Below are 27,750 nucleotides of genomic sequence, written 5' to 3' on the forward strand. Positions count from 1 at the left end.
TGTGTATGTAATAGAAAAGATGGGTATCTGAGACTGTTACAGCTCTTATCAGAGTGGCCAGGCAGCCTGGTGTAGACTTGGCTGTCAGCAAGACGTTCAGTCAGGAGAGGAGCTCTCTGAGGGCCACACACTCACACATTCATCCATGTTCCACCTCCCAATTCCCACACAACCCTCCAGCTAAAGCTCAATGTCACTCGTCTCGTTGTCACATCTGTCAGCCGACCTTAGCGCCGCGATAACACCAGCCATCTGATTGATATGCCAGCATTCATATTTAATACAGTAACGTGATCATATTCCCCAAGTCTAACAGAAACACAAGAATGCCAGAGATAAATCGCATCCTTGTCTGATGCCCCACAAAGTGGCTCTGGACTCACCAGTCACAGCACAATGTGTTGGATGTAGGCTCACTGCTAATGGACTGGAAAGGATTTCGACCTGGGTGAAAAGGACACACTGTTCCTTCAACCAGCTACACACCGTGTTCACTGCAGTCACGGTATAGTCTAGGGAATTACGAGCACACCGGGGAACGCTCAGGATCTTGTCTCAGGGTTAGCGTGACCAGTCGAATTGTCACACTATTTGTTCTGCAAACACATACAGTACAGGGTTGTCGTTGTCATATTGCTTGTTTAAAAATTTCTTCACACATTCTGTTGGGGACAGGTCAGGACCGCAGGCAGGCCAGTCCTGTACCTGTACCCTGTTCTTCCGCAGCCATGCCTTTGTCATGTGTGCAGCATGTGATTTTGCATTGTCATGTTGAAAAATGCTGGACGTCCCTTGAAAAGATGATGTCTTGAAGGCAGCACATGTTGCTCTAAGATCTCAATGTACTTTTCTGCATTAATGCTGTATCACAGAAGTGTAAATGACCTTTGCCAAGGGCATTGACACACCCCCATACCATGACAGACCCTGGCTTTTGGACTTCCTGGTAACAGTCTGGATGGTCCTTTTTGTCTTTGGTCTGGAGCACACAGCATCCATTCCTTCCAAAAAATGATCTGCAATACTGATTTATCTTATAACAATACACATTTCCACTGTGTGATGGTCCATCCCAGATGGTTCTGAGCCCAGAGAACTAGATGCAGCTTCTGGATATGGTTAACATAAGGCTTCTATATTGCACAGTAAAGTTTTAAGTGGTATTTGTGCATGTAACTCTGTATTGTAGTGCTTGATAAAGGTTTGCCAAAGTAATCTCTCACCCATGTGGTTATATCAGCTATTGTTGAGTGGCGGTTCTTGATGCAGTTGTTCAGCTTAGGTTTGCACCCCTGCCCTTTACACACTTAAATTCCTTCAGATTTCTTGAATGGAGCCAGTAGGGTTAAGGGCCTTTTAAGGAGCCCATGCTATTATAGCTTTAAGTAGTGAAGCAAGTTTATCAGGTACACCTAATTAGGATGTACCCAATAAAATAGTGGGTTTGTATGCAAATGTAAGGTTTATTATTACCTCCTTGTAGCTTTTAGAATGAACAAAAGTGTTCTTTCTTTCTAACTGCAGATAACTGGGTGGTATTATTTTCAAACTATTTATGGACTGTACAAGTTCCAGATTGTGTTCTGTTCGGAAAAGGTCAAAAGATATTTATATTTTTGGATTAAGTAAACTGTTTCTCTTTATACCTCACTTTACAGCGAGGTTGTTGCTCTGAATGTTTGTAGATAAGAAGACGATGCAAAAGGTCACAGCAACCAAAAGAAAATCATTTACCCTGCCATTATTCATTCATTCATTCATTCATTTATTCATTCATTCAGTAATTCATTCAGTAATTCATTCAGTAATTCATTCATTCATTCATTTATTCATTCATTCAGTAATTCATTCATTCAGTAATTCATTCATTCATTTATTCATTCATTCAGTAATTCATTCATTCATTTATTCATTCATTCAGTAATTCATTCAGTAATTCAGTAATTCATTCAGTAATTCATTCAGTAATTCATTTATTTAGTAATTAATTCATTCATTTATTCATTCATTCAGTAATTCATTCAGTAATTCATTCATTCATTCATTTATTCATTCATTCAGTAATTCATTCATTCAGTAATTCATTCATTCATTCATTTATTCATTCATTCAGTAATTCATTCATTCAGTAATTCATTTATTCATTCATTTATTCATTCATTCAGTAATTCATTCATTCATTTATTTATTCATTCATTCATTCATTCATTTATTAATTTATCCATTCATTTATTTATTCATTAATTTATCCATTCATTCATTCATTCATTTATTCATTTATCCATTCATTCATTAATTTATTAATTTATTCATTCATTTATTTATCCATTCATTCATTCATTCATTTATTCATTTATCCATTTATCCATTCATTCATTCATTTATTCATTTATTCATTCATTTATTCATTTATTCATTCATTCATTTATTTATCCATTCATTCATTTATTTATCCATTCATTTATTCATGTATTCATTCATTCATTTATTTATCCATTCATTCATTTATTTATCCATTCATTCATTCATTTATCCATTCATTCATTCATTTATTCATTTATTCATTCATTCATTCATTTATTCATTTATTTATCCATTCATTCATTTATTCATTCATTTATTTATGCATTCATTCATTTATTTATTCATTTATTCATTCATTTATTCATTCATTTATTTATTTATTTATTCATTCATTTATTCATTCATTTATGCATTCATTTTATTTATTAATTTATTTATTCATTTATTCATTCATTCATGCATTCATTCGTTTATTAATTAATTAATTAATTAATTAGGTAATTCATTAATTCATTAATTCATTCATTCATTCATTCATTCATGTATTCATGTGGGAGGAACCCGGCGCAATTGGTGAAAACCCACACAGACTTAAAGAGAACATGCAGATGCAGACACAGAAAAGAAACTCATTTTTGCTGTGTGACAACAGTCCTACCTATTGTGCTGCCCTGGTTGTGGCGAATGCAGCCTACTTAATTACAAATTCTATTTGCATTAGCATTTCTATGTCTATTTCTATTCTGTTAGCACAATGTGTAGAATTTCCACACTGTCCATACTCTTGCAGTGCAATATTTATTAACATCACTTTGGAGTTTCAGCAGTGACATTTCTTCAATACATTGATGTAGCTTATTATTTATAGCACCATATATCCAGTTAACCCACCACTGACCACTGTTCATCCTGACAGGGAAAAATGCATTATTATGTATTATGAACACAAACATTCTTTAACTGTTTAGTGTCACTGACCTTACACCTAGCAAATTAGTTGGTAGGTCATATCATTAAATACCGCACATAAAGCCAATTTTGGCTCAGATCTAGAAAGGCCAAGGTTTCTTTAGTTCTCTGTACCAGTCATATTCCCTGACTGGGGATAAGAAAAAAAAATAGAGATACCTATTCAGTGCAAAACTGCTTTTACTTAGGAACATCAAGGTCATGCTAAACATGCTCTGCTCAGTTCAAAATCTGTTACAGGATCCCATGGGTTTTAAAAAAAGAAAGGAAGGAATAATAGGAATAATATGGTATGTGTTACAGTTTATGGTTCATCACAAAAGTCATTTTAGGTACTCAAAATCATAGAAAACAATAATAATAATAATTGTAATGATAATAGAGTGTTGCATAAACATTAATACTAGTTGCTATTGGAAATATTCAACTCCATTCACCCATAGAATTGATTTAAAATGTACCACAGGACGTCTCACTGAACAGAGAAAGAATATTTATTGAGACATACAAGCAAGGATTTTTTGCAGGATTTAAATTTGGAGACTGAGAAGGCCACTCCAGTATTCACTGATCAGCCATAACATTAAAACCACCTCCTTGTTTCTACACTCACTGTCCATTTTATCAGCTCCACTTACCATATAGAAGCACTTTGTAGTTCTACAATTATTGACTGTAGTCCATCTATTTCTCTGCATGCTTTGTTAGCCCCCTTTCATGCTGTCCTTCAATGGTCAGGACCCCCACAGGACCACCACAGAGCAGGTACTATTTGGGTGTTGGATCATTCTCAGCACTGCAGTGACACTGACATGGTGGTGGTGTGTTAGTGTGTGTTGTGCTGGTGTGAGTGGATCAGACACAGCAGCGCTGCTGGAGTTTTTAAACATGTCACTGTCACTGCTGGACTAAGAATAGTTTAAAAATATATCCAGCCAACAGCGCCTCGTGGGCAGCGTCCTGTGATCACTGATGAAGGTTTAGAAGATGACCAACTCAAGCGGCAGCTGAGATGAGCGATCGTCTCTGACTTTACATCTTCAAGGTGGACCAACTAGGTAGGAGTGTCTAATAGAGTGGACAGTGAGTGGACACGGTATTTAAAAACTCCAGCAGCGCTGCTGTGTCTGATCCACTCATACCAGCACAACACACACTAACACACCACCACCATGTCAGTGTCACTGCAGTGCTGAGAATGATCCACCACCTAAATAATACCTGTTCTGTGGTGGTCCTGTGGGGGTCCTGACCATTGAAGAACAGGGTGAGCAGCCTAAAAAAATTGTAGAACTACAAAATGCTTCTATATCAAATGGACAGTGAGTGTAGAAACAAGGGGGTGGTTTTAATGTCATGGCTTATCAGTGTATGTAAGGACTGATTTCTTAAGCAAGCTTTGATTGATTTGAACTGTGCTTGGGATCATTGTTTTGCTGGAAAGTCCAGTTATCACCAAGGTTCAGTTTCACAACATTTTTCCTTAAAATGTCTTGACATTTCTTTGAATCCATGTCAGTCTAACAGCCAAGATTTCCAAGAAATCCTCACATTATCACTGACTCACCTTTATACTTGACCGTGGGGTAGTATTCATTTTGATTTATCACTCCATAAGACTGTTTGGTGTGTCCCAGTTGAGCCTTCCTGTGCTTCTTGGTGCTGTGCATTGTGGGGTTTGATCATGAAGTTCTTGATTGTTAACGAGTCTTCATCAGGTCCTCCTGTGAGTTTTTTTTTGCAGCAACACAGAGGTTTGTGAGATTGCTAGGACATCTGTTTAAAATCTCTGGCTTTTCTCCACTGCCAGGCAGGTTTGCTGCTGTGCCATACGTTTGAAACTTCCAGGCAGTATTCCCAGTGGTGTCTCTAAAATGGTCAATGTCTAAAAATTTTCTTATACCAAGTTCTCTTGGTGCAATAAATTATCTCCTCTCTCAACTTTTATAACAGCTCCTTAGTTTTCTTCTTTAGAATCTCTAGTGGTGTTTTATACACATCACAGCTGAAGCAAATTAGGGCTCGTTATTGAGTTCCCAGTGGTTTAATCATGTTGTAACTCAAATTTAGGTCATAGAGAGTAGGAGTAGGTTTTAAAATCAGCAATATTGATTCTGCCATCACATTTTGTCTCTTCTTTCTGGCGTCTCATTTATTAACACACACACACAGAGCTGCAGTTTCACAATTTCTACCTGTACAAAGAATATCTATTATTTCATAAGCCAGCTCGTATGAACTACATAGTGTTTAGTGAAAGCAATGGTACTACATACCTTAACATATTACTTTATTTACTACAGTAATATGTTGTTTACGATCCAACCTGTTTCAGTCGATGACACTGCTTTGAGCCCCGACTTCATATGGTATTGGATTAACTTATACACTTTAAACTCATTTTGTTTTATTCCCCTAACAGAATTCCATTTCCTTGTACCTTTTTTGTTTCAGAAAATGTATTATGTTTTTATTATGGTTTATGCCTTTTCTCCCCTTTTTCTCCCGACTTTTAGCGCGTCCAGTTGCCCGATTGCATCACGCTTCCTCTCCACTAATGCCGATCCCCGCTCTGATTTGAGGAGAACGAAGCTAACCCACGCCCCCTCCGTCAAGTGGGCAGCAGCCGAATGCATTTTTTCACCTGCACGAGGCGAGTGCTAATGCGGTTCAGCCCTGTGTACGGAGAGACACACCCTGGTCAACGCACTTCTTCCCCGCCCCTGTGCAGGCGCCATCAATCAGCCAGCAGAAATCATAGTTGCATCAGTCACGAGGAGACCCTATTCGGGTTTCTACTACCCCACCCCTATATGAACAACAGGCCAGTCGTTGTTCATGTGGCCGCTCAGCTCAGCCGGATGGCAGAGCTGAGATTCAATACGATATATTCGAGATCCCAGCTCCGGTGTACTAGCGTGTGTTTTACCGCTGCACGACCTGAGCTGCAGAAAATGTGTTATTTTTACAAGATGGTGTTTGGTACAGTAAATCTAGCACATGTACATGCTCGAATAAGTTGCTGAAACACAGAAATGATCAAAAACAGCAGTTATAAACAAATAGCTGAGAGCGCGTATGAGGCCAAGCAGAAAACCAATAACTATTCTGAATCAAATATTCTGTAAGTTTTTCTGTGAAGCCTGTAAACACAACTTTGAGTAGGAAAACACGCTCACACACACACACATTTTACATTGAGTCTTCCAGCCATGTAAATAGTACAGTACATGAGATCAGTTCAAGTGCCGTTTTAGAAACATTTTTATGTTGACGCTGTTATGGATTCCATTTTTATCTAATGTTGTAATCAACAACAGCAGGAGCTTTTTTATGCCATGTAGCAAATTTCTTAATTTCCTATCCATCTATCCATCCATCCATCCATCCATCCATCCATCCCAACCACCCACCCACCCACCCATCCATCCATCCATCCCAACCACCCACCCACCCACCCATCCATCCATCCCAACCACCCACCCACCCACCCATCCATCCATCCCAACCACCCACCCACCCATCCATCCATCCCAACCACCCACCCATCCATCCACCCATCCCACCCACCCACCCACCCATCCATCCATCCCAACCACCCACCCATCCACCCCCCCATCCATCCACCCCACCCATCCATCCACCCTATTTGGGAGCATGAGTTCCTTTCAAGAGTTCCTTTCAACTAAGGGGCCGAGCCCAACTCCTGTAAAACGACCCCACACCATAATCCCCCTCCACCAAACTTTACACTTGGCACAATGCAGTCAGACAAGTACCGTTCTCCTGGCAATCACCAAACCCAGATTCGTCTATCGGATTGCCAGACGGAGAAGCGTGATTCGTCACTCCAGAGAACACGTCTCCACTGCTCTAGAGTCCAGTGGCGGCGTGCTTTACACCACTGCATCCAACGCTTTGCATTGCGCTTGGTGATGTAAGGCTTGGATGCAGCTGCTCGGCCATGGAAACCCATTCCATGAAGCTCTCTACGCACTGTTCTTGAGCTAATCTAAAGGCCACATGAAGTTTGGAGGTCTGCAGCGATTGTCCTTGCTCTGCCATTTTCCGGGACTTACCACTTTGTGGCTGAGTTGCTGTCATTCCCAATCGCTTCTATCTATCTCAGAGCCAAGCAACCTAGATAACAGTTTTCTATTTTAAAGGGAAATCAGATATTAAACGATTATTTTGTTATTGTTTAAATGACATATGTTCACGGTGAGCGTCGCAGGTCATTACAGCCGTGATGTTATTCACAATAATACTAAACCTTGAGTGTTTTATTGCTTGTATACAAGTTTTTATAAAGTAAATCAAAGACAACCCTGATTTTTATACTGAACATGCTGTAATACTGACAAAGTAGTTTTAAAGCTATACTATTTAAAGCTATTATAATTAACATAATTTTAAATCATGCGTGCATGCCAACGTGGAATTGATGTTGGATAAACGGTGGTGTTTTGATTAAAAACCATTATCCAACGTTCTGAAAATTCAGCCAATTAGAGATGTTGCTCTAATGGCGGAATTTGACGTGACAACGTTCACCAACATTGGGCCAACATACGTTACATTTCATTTAAATGTACTTTTTTTGGGGTTTAGCAGACACCTTTACCCAAAGCGACTTACATTACAGAGACAGTATACAGTCTAAGCAACTGAGGGTTAAGGGCCTTACTAAAGGCCCCAACAGCAGCAGCAACCTGGCAGTAGTGGGGCCTGAACCAGCAACTTTCTGGCAAAATGCAAGCTGCAGGTCAATGCTGTAATAAAGTTCATTTTATCAGTTTATCATTTTGTACAAGAACCAATACTAAACAATCAAGGTTTGTGTACATAAAGCTTGTTTTTACTTATCAGTGCTTATTACTAGTTATGTCTCACTCGTTACTTGACTTATTTGTGGTAAAACTTCTTTTTAGCAGAAGACATTGTAGAGAGGTGAGGTACCGTAGGTTGAGCCAAGGGTTGGAGGCTTGCAAGAAGGACAGAAGCTCGAAAGTCCAAGTTCCCAGTGTTATTGTTTTATTCACACACACAAGAAATATTTACAAACGCGTTGACGAATAAAAACCAAAGCTGGTTGACATAAGTATTCCCATTGACCTCAGTCAACTAAAGGCAGTTACCACTGAGAAAAGATTAAGACCATAGCAGTCTCACTATATGGCTATAGCTGCGAAGCTACATAAGACTTTCTGCCATCTTTTTTCATTCCCTCCTCACTTCCTCCTGCTTTAACTAGGAGGCCCCTCCACTCTAGGACCTGGTGGCCAATCCTGAAGCAGGAGAGATTAAAGAGAGCATTTAAACAACAAATCACATTCATATGGCCATAACATTCAGTGTACACATTCATTCACAATACATAATGCATATGCAGAACTTAAATCAGTAATTCAGCTAGCTTTATTCATTATTCTGTTCTTTTCTATCTTCAGATACCTACTACACGTCAAAGTCCCGGACCAGCACCGACCTCGCCGACACCCGGATCATCGCCAGACAACATGTAAGTACCTATTTATTTATTTACACTATTTACATCGGATAAATTAGTCTAGTCTGCTGGTAATCAATACAGACAGATTTGGTAATGTGTAAGGAGTACTTACATCGTCACAGACATTGAAAGCATTGAAGCATATTCAGTATATAATTCAAGTTGTTTTATTTTATGTATTTATAAAAAACAAAACCGTTGTATAAAAGCAATAGAACACTTAAGGTTGTGTGTTATTGTAAATACCATTACAGCTGTGATGATCACGTGGACAAATTATTCCATACAAATGTCTTTTGTGAAGGGTATAAAAATACAGAAAGGTTTATTTAGAAATATTGTGATATCTTCATGAAAGCTTCATTTTTCTCTCTGGATTACGTACATTGGCAAATAAGATTGCATCTTTCTTTGATATAAAGCAGTTCATTGCTCTATTCATGTTTTCTTCAATGCCATGTAACGACCCTTTACTGTTTGTAGAAAAGCAGCCGTGTTATAAGATACTTTCACCTCATGTCAATGTAAGTGGTGTTTATAGGATCATGTGTGCATAAGCTTTCATTTCCCTGAACATGATGAGCTGAATTGTTGGCCTGTTGTTCTGTTTTGTCTAAATGCTAGCCTGCAAATGTTTGCTAAACTAGATGCACAGAGAAAAGAGTTTTGCGTTGGATGACTGCGGTGCAGTTCATGGCTTAACAAATACCGTCTAATTGTTGTTCCTGCTGCTTTTAGATCACCCCTCAAGTCCAGCTTTTTGTCACTGATCTAAAAGCGTGCTGTGAAATCTTGTGCGGTGTTTTTGGGAACATTTGGGAAAGGCAACAACAGATTAGTTGGACACGCCAGACAGGGCACAAGTCCATCACAGGGCAACAAATACCTACCTTAAAATACCTACCGGCTGGGCTGGGTGGCTACATGAACAACGATTGGCTGTTGTTCACACAGGGTGGGAAAGCCGGCCCAGGGCACAGAGTTGAGGAATAATGCTGATCAGGGTGTGATTCTCCGTACACAAGGCTGATCCGCATATGATCTCACCTCGTGCAGGTGAAAAGATGCAGTCGGTAATGCACACGTGTCGGAAGGGCTGTGTGTCAGTTGCGGCGCTCCTCAGTCAGCAGTGGAGGGCTGTATCGGTAGAGGTGATGCATAATGCAATCAGGGTATTTGGATACAGGATAAGGGAGAAAATTGGGGGAAAAATTGCAAAAGAAATATTAGATAGATTAATTAATTAGTCAATAGATTTCAATGTTCTCCATAATTTAAATGAAAATAAATTTATGTTTTCTAGCATCTACAATTTTAATTTGAACACCAACAGTTGCATTTTGTTACAGCACTTATATGTTTTGCGTTAGAAGTAGAACAAAAAAGTCAAATTATTATTATTTAAGCTTTTCTGTGAAGTGTTGCATGTTTTCATGCAGGAGATCGTGTTTCAAAGGTCCTGTTGGTTGGTGATTGCGCTGTGAGTCACCAATTTCTTTTAATGGACACACCACTAATGGTCTGTTTAAAGTTTTAATGAAAAAGAAGCCCAATGCAGGTTTTTTTACCTATCAGGAACATTGGCAGACAGTGCAGTTAGGCTAGAAAATATCCTCTGTTGAGAGGTCCTCGTCCCTCTGCCATGGAAACTGTGTCTCTATGAGGACGTGCCTGTACTGTCACCATGTCTCCGGTATTTTTACCATACTTAAAACTCAGCTGTCAAACAAGGAAAAACGAGAGCATTGTGAACAGAGAGACATTTTAAAGGTTGTACTTAAACCTAAAATGTGTCTTTCAATGCTGTCAAGCACAACAGTTTTTTTAATATATACAGTGTTATGTTACCTTATTATTTTACTATTTTTGGAACTCAGCGCTGATGACTTTTTGATGAGTTTTATACGCACTCAGTAGGAAATCTACTTACTTTTTAATAAGGGAGACGTCTGCCATTACAGATTTGCTATTTAGGTTTAGAAATGCTGGCTTTTATAACATATTTGTATTCCTAATAGGCTAAGTTAAAAATAAAACATATATTTATATAAAATGCACACTTTATTTAGTTTTACAATATTTATTCTTATCCTCTAGAATTATTATTATTATTGTTATTATTCTTCATAGACTTTAATAAGGATGATGGCTTTGATTTGAATACAGTACCTATATAATTTGGCGCCCTATAATACCTTCTGTTGTTAGCAAACTATTAAGGTTATCATATATTTTCATTTTTATTTTACCAACCCTCTTATTTAACTGGAACTTATCATCAGTCGCCGCTCAGGTGGCGCAGCGGTAAAAACACACGCTGACACCAGAGCTGGGATCTCGAATACATCGTATCGAATCTCAGCTCTACCTGCTGGCTGGGCTGAGCAGCCACATGAACAACGATTGGCCTGTTGTTCAGTTAGGGGTGGTATATTAAAAAGCCAGATAGGGACTCTCTCATAACTAATGCAATTACGACCTCTGCTGGTTAATTGATGGCGCCTGAACAGAGACGGAAAAAGAGTGCTGTCTGTCAGGGTGTGTCTCTCCGTACACAGTGCTTATCCGCACTGCACTCGTCAAAGTGTAGGTGACAAAATGCATATGGCTGCTGCCCACGTGTCGGAGGGGGCATGGGTTAGCTTTGTTCTCCTCAATCAGAGTGGGGATCGGCATTGTTGGAGAGGAAGCATGACGCAATCGGGCAATTGGACATGCTAAAAGGGAGAAAAAAGGGGAGAAAATGCATAAACAAAAAAAAAAAAAAAAAAATCATCAGTCTTTGAAACTCTAATTTCATTACATTTTACCTCATTGGCAACACTGGGAGAGGAATATTGCCAATGATATCCTGTAAAAGAAAATAGCTGTAGTCCCTAACTGTTTTCTTACAACAAAAGCTAACAGGGTTTGTGTTCCTAATAAAAATTATTAAAAGTGCTTATCCGAATCACACAGTTTTGAAATATTCCACAGTGAGCAGGTGAATAGTTAACCAAAGGCTCAGTCTTTTGTAAATACAAATACGTTATGGCTTACCCCTCTGGCCAAATTTCATGAAAGAGAACATTTTTCAATGCATTTTACCGTCTACCATACATAATATTGTAAAAAGATTAAAAGAATCAAGAGAAATCCCAGTCTGTGTAGGGCAGCACCATAAACCAGAGTCTAATGGTTGTGACCTTTGTCCCCACAGAAAGCAGTAAGAACTGTCATGCTCCTGTACTGAATATAGGCACAACAGAAAATTACCGTTCTTTAATATAGTCCGCCACTGCATTCATAAATACCTAATACCTAAAACTTTGTTATGGAAAGACAAAAACCAAACACTGATTTAATGCATACGTGCTGCAGAGTTCTCTGGGTTCAAGCTACAGTGGCTGTAGCTTAATGTGCTGTGGTCATTTAAGTCTTAGTTTTTAGTTTGCTTTTAGAAAAAGGGGGGCACGGTGAGTTCATGGGTAGCACTAGGGATGTAACAATACATTCCACCCACAATGCAATGCAAATTACAATTCACAATACTGGGTTCACCATACGATTTTTTCCCAATTTTTTTAAACTAAAATTGAAGACAAATTATGACAAAGTTTCCTTTTATTATTTTTCTTAAAACAAGAGAATAAAATACTGTATTTGTGATTATCTTTTATTTATCTGATTAATAAATGCCCTTTTATTTCAAACTATGCAAAACCTCAAATCTGGCAACCAGGTGTACAGCGCCAATGATGTCAACCAGGCGAGGTTTATAGCGCCAGTGCCCTCTGCTGTTTAAAGTGAATATCGATTCATTTTACATGTCAAATTGATTTGAATCGTGTACTTTTTGAATCAGTTATTAACTGTCTTGTGGTGCATCGTTACATCCCTAGGTAGCACTGTTGCCGCACAGCAAGAAGTTCCTGGGTTCATTTCCCAGGAGGAGTGGAGCTCCGGTTTCCTCCCACTGTCTGAGGGAGGAAGTGAGGTGAATTTGAGATACAAAATTGTCCATGACTGTGTTTGACATTAAAGACTGGAACTGATGAATCTTGTGTAACCAGTAACTACCTGTCCTGTCATTAATGTAACCAAGGACTGTAAAAAGGGATGATAAAATCCTAATAACTAAATAAATAAACTTTTAGGAAAAACAAGCCTTCCATCCAGGCTGTTACGTGTGAAAGGTGCAAAAGCCAACATCTGTCCTGGTATAGGCTGCATTAATGACTGTGGCATGGGTGACTTGCATATGTGTGAAAGTCATACAGTTGCTATATATATAAACCATATTGGATGAATAACTCCACTCAAATTAATTAAAACAAAATTAACACCATTTCCACAAAAACTACTATAAATTAAAAGGACCTGAAAAAGCTAACAGATTTCTCTCACTGTAAAAGTAAAAAAAAACAGCCTTTAATTTATAACTGCTCTTTGCTTTTTGTTCTACCATTGGTAAGAATCTGTGGGTTTGGATGGAATTTTACTGCTCATATAAAAAAAAATATCTCAGCTCTCGGTGTGGGCGTCTGAGAGCTCAATGAGCGTCATGTAGCAGGAACAGAAGTGATAATAATACACCATGAATTAGTTTAGCCTTGGATAGAGTGAGTGGAACCTGTAGCACAAATCAGACTGCTATAGATCGTTATTATTAATGCAGTTTGGGGAGAACAGGGCGGCTGCAGAAGTTATAATAGTCTCTCGAATATATGCAACTTTTAGGACAGAGTTTTAAATACAGTGTATCACAAAAGTGAGTACACCCCTCACATTTCTGCAAATATTTCATTATATCTTTTCATGGGACAACACTATAGACATGAAACTTGGATATAACTTAGAGTAGTCAGTGTACAACTTGTATAGCAGTGTAGATTTACTGTCTTCTGAAAATAACTCAACACACAGCCATTAATGTCTAAATAGCTGGCAACATAAGTGAGTACACCCCACAGTGAACATGTCCAAATTGTGCCCAAATGTGTCGTTGTCCCTCCCTGGTTTCAGGTGTCAAGGTCCCAGGTGTAAATGGGGAGCAGGGCTGTTAAATTTGGTGTTTTGGGTACAATTCTCTCATACTGGCCACTGGATATTCAACATGGCACCTCATGGCAAAGAACTCTCTGAGGATGTGAGAAATAGAATTGTTGCTCTCCACAAAGATGGCCTGGGCTATAAGAAGATTGCTAACACCCTGAAACTGAGCTACAGCATGGTGGCCAAGGTCATACAGCGGTTTTCCAGGACAGGTTCCACTCGGAACAGGCTTCGCCAAGGTCAACCAAAGAAGTTGAGTCCACGTGTTCGGCGTCATATCCAGAGGTTGGCTTTAAAAAAATAGACACATGAGTGCTGCCAGCATTGCTGCAGAGGTTGAAGACGTGGGAGGTCAGCCTGTCAGTGCTCAGACCATACGCCGCACACTGCATCAACTCGGTCTGCATGGTCGTCATCCCAGAAGGAAGCTGACGCACAAGAAAGCCAGCAAACAGTTTGCTGAAAACAAGCAGTCCAAGAACATGGATTACTGGAATGCCCTGTGGTCTGACGAGACCAAGATAAACTTGTTTGGCTCAGATGGTGTCCAGCATGTGTGGCGGCGCCCTGGTGAGAAGTACCAAGACAACTGTATCTTGCCTACAGTCAAGCATGGTGGTGGTAGCATCATGGTCTTGGGCTGCATGAGTGTTGCTGGCACTGGGGAGCTGCGGTTCATTGAGGGAAACATGAATTCCAACATGTACTGTGACATTCTGAAACAGAGCATGATCCCCTCCCTTCAAAAACTGAAGGTAAAGGTGATGGACTAAACCCAATTGAGCACCTGTGGCACATCCTCAAGTGGAAGGTGGAGGAGTTCAAGGTGTCTAACATCCACCAGCTCAGTGATGTCATCATGGAGGAGTGGAAGAGGATTCCAGTAGCAACCTGTGCAGCTCTGGTGAATTCCATGCCCAGGAGGGTTAAGGCAGTGCTGGATAATAATGGTGGTCACACAAAATATTGACACATTTGGGCACAATTTGGACATGTTCACTGTGGGGTGTACTCACTTATGTTGCCAGCCATTTAGACATTAATGGCTGTGTGTTGAGTTATTTTCAGAAGACAGTAAATCTACACTGCTATACAAGTTGTACACTGACTACTCTAAGTTATATCCAAGTTTTATTTCTATAGTGTTGTCCCATGAAAAGATATAATGAAATATTTGCAGAAATGTGAGGGGTGTACTCACTTTTGTGATACACTGTATGTTCAGCCAATATGGTCAGTGCATTCACATTGAATTAGCAGTAGGGTTAGTGGGTAATACTGAAGGGTTTAGGTGCTCTTATGGGATGTATCCTTTCAACAACTTTGTTTATTAACCTATTAACCTATGCTATGGTAGACCTTTGTGAAGTGGAACCATTTAGAAGCAACCCTATTTCAGCTGATCCTTGACGGGGAAAGTGTCCATGTGTCTATTCACAAACTGCCAGTATGGCTACTAGTTTTTATACTATCTAAGCATGAGCTACACCACTCCACTTGCTAAATTTATAGACTTTGGTCTTTAACTACTAACTAGTTACATCAGGTGAAGCTCATGCTTGGATGCAAGATACAGAATAAGGGTTGTAAATGTGTAGGGCAGGGGCAAAATATAGTTTAGATATATATTTATATATATATATATATATATATCATCATTTACAAGCTTTACAGTATTTGTGACTTTATCATTCACACCAAATCATAATACCAACGCTGCATTGCAAAAAATATTTATATTTCTTCTAACTCTCAACGGACCATGTAGCTAAATCCACTCCTTTATTCAGATTAAAAAAGGTGGTGTCATCATTTAAAACATACACCGATCAGCCATAACATTAAAACCACCTCCTTGTTTCTACACTCACTGTCCATTTTATCAGCTCCACTTATCATATAGAAGCACTTTATAGTTCTACAATTACTGACTGTAGTCCATCTGTTTCTCTGCATGCTTTGTTAGCCCCCTTTCACCCTGATCTTCAATGGTCAGGACCCCCACAAGACCCACACAGATCAGGTATTATTTAGGTGGTGGATGATTCTGAGCACTGCAGTGACACTGACATGGTGGTGGTGTGTTAGTGTGTGTTGTGCTGCTATGAGTGGATCAGACACAGGAGCTGCAGGAGTTTTTAAATACCGTGTCCACTCACTGTCCACTCTATTAGACACTCCTACCTAGTTGGTCCACCTTGTAGATGTAAAGTCCGAGACGATCGCTCATCTATTGCTGCTGTTTGAGTTGGTCATCTGCTAGACCGTCATCAGTGGTCACAGGACGCTGCCCACAAGCGCTGTTGGCTGGATATTTTTGGTTGGTGGACTATTCTCACTCTAGCAGTGACAGTGAGGTGTTTAAAAACTCAATCAGCGCTTTTGTGTCTGATCCACTCATACCAGCACAACACACACTAACACACCACCACCCTGTCAGTGTCACTGCAGTGCTGAGAATGATCCACCCCCCAAATAATACCTGCTCTGTAGTGGTCCTGACCATTGAAGAACAGCATGAAAGAGGGCTAACAAAGCATGCAGAGAAACAGATGGACTACAGTCAGTAATTGTAGAACTCCAAAGTGCTTCAATATGGTAAGTGGAGCTGATAAAATGGACAGTGAGTGTAGAAACAAGGAGGTGGGTTTAATGTTATGGTTGATCTGTGTATTTTGTTTGGACTCCAAGTACTGCTTTGTCTAGAACTAGTGAGCACCAAGCTTCAGATGGTAAAATTCAATAACAGCACAAAAGTGTTTGTCTAGATTATTGCTGGTTGGGTTTCCATAGCCGAGCAGCAGCTTACAATCCTTAGGTTTATATTTATAATAGCAAGCATTAACAGGAATTGTGTCAAATGCAGCATCATTGGACTGTTGAGCAGTGGTGATGTGGTGGATGGATGGTAATAATGTTGGTGCTGTTTTAATTGTTTTGGGCTGTTCATTTACATGAAGAGAAATTCTAATGCTTATGACTGGAAATGTTATATTTTATTAGTTATTTGCATTAAACTCATTAGTTTCTGCTTTCTTAGTACAATTAGCAGAGGTAGAAGAGACTTTTTGAAGGTTTCAGAAGTCATTTTGACCTTGGCAAGGGCACCCCCGCACACACGGTTTTGATTGCACTCCCATTCTTATGCAAGTACGCCATGTTCTTAACAGGATGTCCATTGCTGTAGAATGATAAACAGTCGGGATGTCGGAATCGGGCCCGATCAAGGCATTTTTTAACTGAACGGTATCGGCTTTACTAAACCCGATCCTAAGCCCGATCATTCATTTAACGTCAGCGGTCAAGCAGGTGTCGTAAACGGAGAGTCCAACTGTGAAGTGTAATGTCTGCAATGCGAGCTTTTCACGAGGCGGTAGTAGCAGAGCTGCGTTCATTACTGTAGAATTTTACTATTTATATGGTGTGTGAGTCAAGGATCACTCCGGTTTACAAAACAATAACTTTTAATCCGAGTATGAAAACTTCAGGGACCATAACATACAGCTGTTACCATGTTACAAGACTGAACGACATCTCAGTATTAAGCACTCTGATTGGCTTAGTTACAACACGCCTACAAGTACGGTGGCTCATAAACAAACCAGATATCATTTAACCAAACGATCTACCAATTTGATACGGCACCTAAAAAATAAACACTCAGCCGAATACAGCTTGGATGCAGGCAATTTTTTTATCTACAGCACTGCAGAGCTATTTAGTTGTTAAACATATCCATTGGATTAATCTTAATAACTGTAATGTACTTGAAGTGTGCACTGTGTGAACAGTATTATCCAGTTCTTATCTAGACAATATCTAGAAAATACAAGTATCGGTTTGAGACTCGGTATCGGATCGGGATCAAAATTAATGATTGGGATCGGGATCGAGAACAAAAAAACGTGATCGGGACATCCCTAATAAACAGGTTTGGTGTGGAAAGTCTGCCTTGAGCTGGGTCGCTGAGCAGAGTTAGCCTGAAGGGGCAGTAAAGCGGGGTATAAATACTGTGAAAGGGGCGGAGGGTATCCACCCTTCTCTCCTGTAAAGGCCTGTGTGTGTTTGCATTATGAGATGAGTCCTCAGCTGAGTAATAAATCGATATTTTGCTTTTACTATTACTCCGGTTGTCTGTGTCAATCTTTAAGGGTTATTTTGAATTCCCACAACATGCTACAGCATAGAACATCCTAGAGAATTGTGTGCCTACTTTGTGGCAGCAGTTCACAAATGTCCATTCTGGTCTGTTCTTGTGTTTCATGCCGATTAGATTTGATCAGTTTGGTGCAAGTTTGAAAAGCCTGCCCTAAATAAAGAATTAGTCTGATGTAATATTGAAGCATACCTACTATGTGCCTGCATGGGCACACAGGGAAAAAAGAGCCAAAAAGTGTTGGTCCGATTGCATCATGCAGCTCCCTACCAGCACACCTCGCCTTCTTTAAACTGTGTCTTTACTAGTGCTAAGGTTTTTCCTTTGCCTCCTTTTTCCCTCCCCTCTGATTTCACATCACTTGGCCTGTTAAATCCCTTTTTTACCAAGCATCTACCCAAACCCAAAACAAGTCAGAAGCTGCTCCTGCAGCGTATAGAGCTACTTATCTTATATGTTTATGGAAATATCAAAGATCACCCACTAAACACTAAGAAGATCAGAACCGTTATTTATATCATTCTTCTTTCCCCGTCTTTATTCTTTTGGTGATGAAAGAAGAAGGAAGGAATGATCCGGGCCTCAGGCTGCACCTTTGCTGTCAGGACTTTGTTGCCTCAAGGTCATCTAGTCCGTGACTGCATCGCTGGCTGTTATAGATGCACCACAAGAAGCCCGAGTCGTGCTGACATGAAATACTAGCAACGTGCTGATAAGAAAAGGAAATGAAAAGCTCTGATTTTTTTTTAGCCCGCATTTCTTTAACAACCCTCTGAAACGTCTTGCTGGCCCCCAGATGGAGCACAGAGATAAATGGTAAAAAATGATGCTCTGCCACAAAGTGCTGGAGAGTGCTGCTTTGTTGAGGGCATCAAGAGAGTAATACAGGTGACTGAAGGGGTGCAGGCTGCAGTCATAAAACTTGTCTTATCATCTGGATGTGTTCATGCCGAATATGTATTACCTTTTTATTTTTACTTTATTTACTTACCGTCGTGTCCAGAGTTGGCAATTTACGTTGGACATGAGGGTAAAGTGTAACATATCCAGTCTGGCATTTTGCAGTTATGTTTTTTGGGCAAATACTAAAGATTATAAACATTACCTGCATCTTTAGTTTCCAGATTTGATCTAAGTGTAGCAATGCAGGCATAAGTTTTAAGTCACTGTTAAACCAACCACTTGCAGTTAAGCTTTTTAAAACCTGACAATTAAATGCTAATTTATAAATAAATTATTAACAAATTCATAAACCAAACAAGTACAAAAATACACTGATCAGCCATAACATTAAAACCATCTCTTAGTTTCTACACTCACTGTCCATTTTATCAGCTCCACTTACCATATAGAAGCTCTTAGTAGTTCTACAATTACTGACTGTAGTCCATCTGTTTCTCTACATACCTTTTTAACCTTTTTTCACCCTGTTCTTCAATGGTCAGGACCCCCACAGGACCACCACAGAGTAGGTATTATTTAGGTGGTGGATCATTCTCTGCACTGCAGTGACACTGACATGGTGGTGGTGGTGTTAGTGTGTGTTGTGCTGGTATGAGTTAATAAGACACAGCAATGCTTATGGAGTTTTTAAACACCTCACTGTCACTGCTGGACTGAGAATAGTCCACTAACTAAAAACATCGAGCCAACAGCGCCCCGTGGGCAGCGTCCTGTGACCACTCATGAAGGTCTAGAAGATGAGCAACTCAAACAGCAGCAATAGATGAGCGATCGTCTCTGACTTTACATCTACAAGGTGGACCAACTAGGTAGGAGTGTCTAAATAGAGTGGACAGTGAATGGACACGGTATTTGTCACATCACTGTCACATCCACTCATACCAGCACAACACACACTAACACACCACCACCATGTCAGTGTCACTGCACAATGATCCACCACCTAAATAATACCTGCTCTGTGGTGGTCCTGAGAGAGTCCTGACCATTGAAGAACAGGGTGAAAGCAGGTAAAAAAAGTATGTAGAGAAACAGATGGACTACAGTCAGTAATTGTAGAACTACAAAGTGCTTCTATATGGTAAGTGGAGCTGATAAAATGGACAGTGTGTGTAAAAACAAGGAGGTGGTTTTAATGTTATGGCTGATCAGTGTAAAAAGAAATGTACTATATGTATGTGCATATGACAAGCAAGGACATTTGATTTTATATAAAATCTAAATTCTAGATTTTAAATACAATGGTGTCTACCATAATGAACACTTTTTATTGTTATAGTTATTGATAACGTCTGTAAAATATTTGGCTGGAGTTCAAGGTGGCTCCTGTTTGTGCTAGGCAGCCAGCTCTTTACCCCTTTTTAATAATATATTTGTTTATTTTTTTTATTTTTAAGCAGCAGTGGAGAAGTATTCACCAGTTTAAAACAATCATGTTTTCTTCCTTGTTTCAATAAGAATATTTTAGCTTTTGCTCTTCCTGACATTCCCTCTATTATACTTGATGGAAATAAAAGTGGGTCACATTTCATTTCATGTGGCACTTTCAGTGGGATCGTTTACAACTGCACTACTAAATGACAGCAAACCTAATGTGGTTCTTCCTTTTGGAGAAACCACAAACTACTGTTTTTGCTTTTAAGTGACCACATATTGCACCACAAGCTGCCTAAATGCAGTGCTTTTAAAAGCCAATAAATGCCTCAGATCACTGGCATGTGGAAGCCTGAGAAAGCAAACAGGGACATTTCAGCATGAGAATGGAGAGCGAGTGAACAGTTGAGCGTATCAGGGTTTCACTGTCCTTATCTGGCCTCTATTTTTATTCTACACACTAATGCCTGACTTGCTTAAATTGCCAAAGGAAAAGAGGAGCTTGGTACGTGTACACAGGCGAACGCTGTGACTTAGGATAATATGAAGAGACATGCTTTGTTGCTCGGCCCAGAGTTCCTCGTTAGAGTTATTTTATGGTGAGTTGATTTTCATGATTCATGTTGGTCCGATTCTTTGGAAGAGAGGCAGGAAACACACCGGACAGATCACCAGTCCATCACAGCAGACATGCAAACACACAAAATCAATATTATAAAAAATAAATGTAAAAGATTTCAATAAAAGAGAGTGCTGCATAGAAACACTGAGCCTGAGAAACATCTTGTTCCTGGTCTTTGTTCATGTGGGTTACCAACTAAAACTGAATTTGAGAGAGAATGTGTGAGGAGGGATGGTCTCAAATGTGGTTTTGCTAAAAAAGAATATATTATTTTCTTGGAATATACACCAATCAGCTTTAACATTAAAACCACCTCCTTGTTTCTACACTTTCATGCTGTTTTTCAATGGTCAGGACCCCCACAGGACCACTACAGAGCAGGTATTATTTGGGTGGTGGATCATTCTCAGCACTGCAGTGACACTGACATGGTGATGGTGTGTTAGTGTGTGTTGTGCTGGTATGAGTGGATCAGACACAGCAGCGCTGCTGGAGTTTTTAAACACATCACTGTCACATATCCAGCCACTAGTGCCCCATGTGCAGTGTCCTGTGACCACTGATGAAGGTGTAGAAGATGACCAACTCAAACAGCAGCAATAGATGAGCAATCGCCTCTGACTTTACATCTACAAGGTGGACCAACTAGGTAGGAGTGTCTAATAGAGTGGACAGTGAGTGGACACGGTATTTAAGAACTCCAACAGCGCTGCTGTGTCTGATCCACTCATACCAGCACAACACACACTAACACACCACCACCATGTCAGTGTCACTGCAGTGCTGAGAATCATCCACCACCTAAATAATACCTGCTCTGTGGTGGTCCTGTGGGGGTCCTGACCATTGAAGAACAGGGTGAAAGCAGGCTAAAAAGATATGTAGAGAAACAAATGGACTACAGTCAGTAATTGTAGAACTACAAAGATCTTCTATATGGTAAGTGGAGCTGATAAAATGGACAGTGAGTGTAGAAACAAGGAGGTGGTTTTAATGTTATGGCTTTACCCACTCACTAACACCAAGGGCTTTTGTGTAGCCAATCTACATTTAGAATGGAAACCCAAATAGACATTGAAACAACCACAAAGAGTGAGCAAAGGTTTGACCGCCAAGCTACCTGCTGTTTAAAACACTCGTGTTGCTTTGAACTCTCAACAATACTGATAGACCTCTGCCTCGTCCATTTTTTTTCATCCCAGACCTGCTGTGACATGTGGATTGAGACGGTATTCAAACTGATTTCTACTGCTTGAATGATCAGCTGGGGGGCTGAATACTTTTTAGGGCACTGTAAATGGTAATAGAAATAGTTTGGATCAGAAATCCCGATCCAAACTATGAATAATGACCGCGATCTTGACCAAGCCAGCTTTAAAAATAATCATGTACTAGCTCCTGTAGCTGCTAATCATCGTAACAAGCCCCAGATTGGAAACGCTAATCTATTCTATTTTTGCAGCAAAAAATGTCTACGGCTCTAAGTGCTCATTACGTGGGAAAACACAGAAAACCTCATAATGCAATGGCCTTCTTTATTCAAAAGTTTCACCGATTGTGCCCAGTTAGTGAAAGAAACAGAACTCCACATTGTTGATCATTAGCGAGGCTAGAATTGTGTAGCACTGTCGTGGGTATTATTCTCCAGGGAAATTAAATGAGTGCAACACTACAAATTATTTAGCAAATTACCAGCATTGCGAGAACCATTATTTGAAATGACAACCCTCAATTTAATGGTTAGAACTGGTCGAAAGTTTACATACATTGGTAAGGCGCATGTTCAGTGGATTCAGGAAGTAATCAGACTAGGGCTGGTGGTATAACCAAAAAAAAGTTTTAATTTTACCATGTACAGTGGGGCCAAAAAGTATTTAGTCAGCCACTGATTGTGCAAGTTCTCCTACTTAGAAAGATGAGAGAGGTCTGTAATTTTCATCATAGCTACACTTCAACTATGAGAGACAAAATGAGAAAACAAAAATCCAGGAAATCACATTGTAGGATTTTTAAAGAATTTATTTGTAAATTATGGTGGAAAATAAGTATTTGGTCAATAACAAAAGTTCAACTCAATACTTTGTAACTTTGTTGGCAATGACAGAGGTCAAACGTTTCCTGTAAGTCTTCACCAGGTTTGCACACACTGTAGCTGGTATTTTGGCCCATTCCTCCATGCAGATCTCCTCTAGAGCAGTGATGTTTTGGGGCTGTCGCTGGGCAACAAGGACTTTCAACTCCCTCCACAAATTTTCTATGGGGTTGAGGTCTGGAGACTGACTAGGCCACTCCAGGACCTTGAAATGCTTTTTACGGAGCCACTCCTTCGTTGCCCGAGCGGTGTATTTGGGATCATTGTCATGCTGGAAGACCCAGCCACGTTCCATCTTCAATGCTCTCACTGATGGAAGGAGGTTTTGGCTTAAAATCTCACGATACATGGCCCTGTTCATTCTTCCCTTAACACGGATCAGTCGTCCTGTCCCCTTTGCAGAAAAACAGCCCCAAAGCATGATGTTTCCACCCCCATGCTTCACAGTAGGTATGGTGTTCTTGGGATGCAACTCAGCATTATTTTTCCTCCAAACACGACGAGTTGGGTTTTTACCAAAAAGTTCCATTTTGGTTTCATCTGACCACATGATATTCTCCCAATCCTCTTCTGGATCATCCATATGCTCTCTGGCAAACTTCAGACGGGCCTGGACATGTACTGGCTTAAGCAGGGGGACACGCCTGGCACTGCAGGATTTGAGTCCCTCTCGGCGTAGTGTGTTACTGATGGTAGCCTTTGTTACTTTGGTCCCAGCTCTCTGCAGGTCATTCATCAGGTCCCTCCGTGTAGTTCTGGGATTTTTGCTCACCGTTCTCATGATCATTTTGACCCCACGGGATGAGATCTTGCGTTGGGCCCCAGATCGAGGGAGATTATCAATGGTCTTGTATGTCTTCCATTTTCTTACAATTGCTCCCACAGTTGATTTATTCACACCAACCTGCTTGCCTATTGTAGATTCACTCTTCCCAGCCTGGTGCAGGTCTACAATTTTCTTCCTGGTGTCCTTCGACAGCTCCTTGGTCTTGGCCATGGTTGAGTTTGGAGTCTGACTGTTTGAGGCTGTGGACAGGTGTCTTTTATACAGATAATGAGGTCAAACATGTGCCATTAATACAGGTAACGAGTGGAGGACAGAAGAGCTTCTTAAAGAAGAAGTTACAGGTCTGTGAGAGCCAGAAATCTTGCTTGTTTGTGGGTGACCAAATACTTATTTTCCACCATAATTTACAAATAAATTCTTTTAAAATCCTACAATGTGATTTCCTGGATTTTTTTTTTCTCATTTTGTCTCTCATAGTTAAAGTGTACCTATGATGAAAATTACAGACCTCTCTCATCTTTCTAAGTAGGAGAACTTGCACAATCAGTGGCTGACTAAATACTTTTTGGCCCCACTGTATATAATGATTTTGAGTACTATAAGGTTTGCTTGGCCCCACATAATGACACAATATATGATGGAATCAGTACGCGTGAAACAGTTGCAATAAATACAGTTATTATTGTTTAATATTTAAGTATTGTACAATTACCTTTAGCTCTCCCTTTAACAAATAAAATAACGTTTGCAAACTCAACAGGACCACTTGACCACAGGTCTGTTGTAGAAATATCTACGCTTCCAGTTCGCTTATAACGTTGGTTTAGCAACTGACCTGAAGTTTTTTTGCCTCATAAGTGTTTTAATTATTGCTCTGAAAGCTTCTTTCTCGACTGTGCATAGAGGAATCTGTCATTGCCAATATGGATTGTTACTGCGATCATAATGTCGTTGTTCGCAACAGTCGTGACTCGACAAACCGTGCAGTATGTAGTGTTTTATTCTGTTCTAAACTGCTGACACGCCTCATTTCTTTGGCAGGTTCTTCCGGTGCATATTTGGTCTCCCTCTCTTCATCCTCCATCTGTTTTTGTTTATTTGATTCACCATATTGAGGGAGCCTCTTTCATCTTTTAACACTGTCAAGCTAACGCTAACTCGTGAGCTGTGTCTAATCTGCACAGCGCTCCAAAGTGTTTTTAATGATTTGTTGCTTACTGAAGCTTACAGCTGTTGTATTAATTATGCTACGGTATGGTGGTATTTGAAAAATCCATATGATATGAGGAATCAAAGATGGTATAACGAATGTACCGTCATACTGCCCAGCACTAAATCAGACCCTTTGAATTTTTGCACAGTTTTTGTTGTGGATTTGATTTTAAATGGATACACTTGCCATATTATCCATCAATCTTATTAAACATCTCTACAAATTTTGTACACTTGGATTTAGGCAGTTTATCTTATTCTTCATGACAGATCCTTTCAGTCTCACACTGTATGGTGAACATCTGTGAACTCCTATCTTCAGGTCTCTCCACAGTTGTTCCAAATTGTTTGAGTCTGGCCATTTAGAAAGCTCAGAGACTTGCCTTAACACCACTCCAGTGTTGTTTGTGTAAACTGTCAGCCCACTCCCACCTGAACTCTGGGGGATGTTTTCTTTATGGATGTTTTTGTATTTGGCCTTGTTCATCCGTATCTTACTGGTCACCTTATTCCTGCTGCTGAGAAGCCTTCCATAGCATGATGCTGCCACCACCATGTTTCATCATAATGTTCTTATTAAGCAGATGATGTCCAGTGCCTGTTTTTTTGCCCAAAATGGTCAAGTTTTATTTCATCAGACCAGAGAATTGTTTTCCTCATGTTGCCACTCATACCAGCACAACACACACTAACACACCACCACCATGTCAGTGTCACTGCAGTACTGATAATGATCCACCACCTAAATAATACCTGCTCTGTGGTGGTCCTGTGGGGGTCCCGACCATTGAAGAACAGGGAGAAAGCAAGCTAAAAAGATATGTAGAGAAACAGATGGACTACAGTCAGTAATTGTAAAACTACAAAGTGCTTCTAAGCTGATAAAATGGACAGTAGGTGTAGAATCAAGGAGGTGGTTTTAATGTTATGGCTGATTGGTGTATAGCATCAGCCCCCACCCTGGAAAATTGTTCTTGGAATCCAATATTTACCCAATGAGAATGTGCACTGAATGACTTTAATAGTTATTTCATTAAAACATTAAGTAATTCTGTCATTTACAGTTCTGTATTTTGATGGGTTACATTTAGTTTCATGTATTTTTATTAGCCATAAAATAGTATATATTTTTATTAAAATCTTTTCATTTAGTCTTATTTGACTGATTGTTAGTTTGGTTCTACTGATTGTGGTTAGGGTTTATCAGATGCTAATATTCTTCTTTTTAACCCTTTGATGCACAACCTGGGTCAAAAGTGACCCAGGTTGCAATCAATTAATTTTATCATTCAAGCTTTCATGAATTCCTCAATTAACTTGTTTTTGATCATCACAAATCCTTATTTCAGTTTTATATTTTTTGCTTTTTTAATAAAAATCATTTTTGTATCACTATCCTTCTAATGCACAACATGGGTCAAAAATGACCCTTATGTATTTACTATGGAATTTCACAGAAACTACTGACTACTGTAAGTGTTTGTAGTCAAAAACATATTTACTGATCTTTTGAAAGACAACCAAAGATTAGGCTCTTGAATCTTGAATATGTCCAATACTATTTGCTTGCTAGCTGTTTACATATTCTAGTATAGATAGCTTTTATTAGCTAAGACAGCAAATACATGAATAACTGACAAATGTGCATATGAAAATATTCGTGAATGGATGAATATGGATCATTTTTGACCCATGTTGTGCATTAGAAGGGGTTTGCTTGGCTTGTGCATCAAAGGGTTAAATAGTTTGTCAAAGGTCTGAACTGTTCCAACTGAGCCATAGCGCTAATTATACAAATAGTGTTAAGTTGAATGTAGACCCGCTGAGTAATTGTGCTGTTATATTATTTATTGAGGTTCAATAATTCTTATTTAAATAAAAGTGTTTAAATAATCGGCTCATTATAATTTCCAAGACAAAGCGACCACTAATCACCTTCTTCCCTATATTAGTGGAACAGTCCAAAATACTCTGTTTAGCTCTGTTAAACACCTTCTTTTGGGCCCTAGAAAGACCTATAACCTTTGACTACAGAAAGACTTAACCCTGCTGCATAATAGCTGACCTTCAGCCCTCACCCCAGCTTTAAAAAAATACATTAATAAACCAAGCTTGAAAATGCAAAGGCAATAATTTTGTTGTACTGAATCCAAAATGTATATACACCGATCAGCCATAATATTAAAACCACCTCCTTGTTTCTACACTCACTGTCCATTTGATCAGCTCCACTTACCATATAGAAGCACTTTGTAGTTCTACAATTACTGACTGTAGTCCATCTGTTTCTCTACATACTTTTTAGCCTGCTTTCACCCTGTTCTTCAATGGTCAGGACCCCCACAGGACCACCACAGAGCAGGTATTATTTAGGTGGTGGATTATTCTCAGCACTGCATGACACTGACATGGTGGTGGTGTGTTCGTGTGTGTTGTGCTGGTATGAGTGGATCAGACACAGCAGCGCTGCTGGAGTTTGTAAATACCGTGTCCACTCACTGTCCACTCTATTAGACACTCCTACCTAGTTGGTCCACCTTGTAGATGTAAAGTCAGAGACGATGGCTCATCTATTGCTGCTGTTTGAGTTGGTCATCTTCTAGACCTTCATCAGTGGTCACAGGACGCTGCCCACGGGGCGCCGTCGGCTGGATATATTTTTGGTTGGTGGACTATTCTCAGTCCAGCAGTGACAGTGAGGTGTTTAAAAACTCCAGCAGCGCTG

At 39.7% G+C, this 27,750-nt stretch overlaps 1 long non-coding RNA gene across 2 annotated transcripts in view; it reads left to right on the forward strand.

Moving 5' to 3' along the window:
* The window catches only part of LOC134326762 (uncharacterized), a 235,532-nt gene that overhangs the window by 5,924 nt on the left and 201,858 nt on the right, over window positions 1-27,750 (forward strand). For both annotated transcript variants that reach the window (XR_010014577.1, XR_010014578.1), the window contains exon 3: window positions 8,724-8,794. This is a non-coding gene — a long non-coding RNA (uncharacterized LOC134326762). The remainder of the gene's footprint in view (window positions 1-8,723; window positions 8,795-27,750) is intronic.

The sequence above is a fragment of the Trichomycterus rosablanca genome, chromosome 14, assembly GCF_030014385.1.
Source record: "Trichomycterus rosablanca isolate fTriRos1 chromosome 14, fTriRos1.hap1, whole genome shotgun sequence".
Taxonomy (NCBI): Eukaryota; Metazoa; Chordata; class Actinopteri; order Siluriformes; family Trichomycteridae; genus Trichomycterus; species Trichomycterus rosablanca.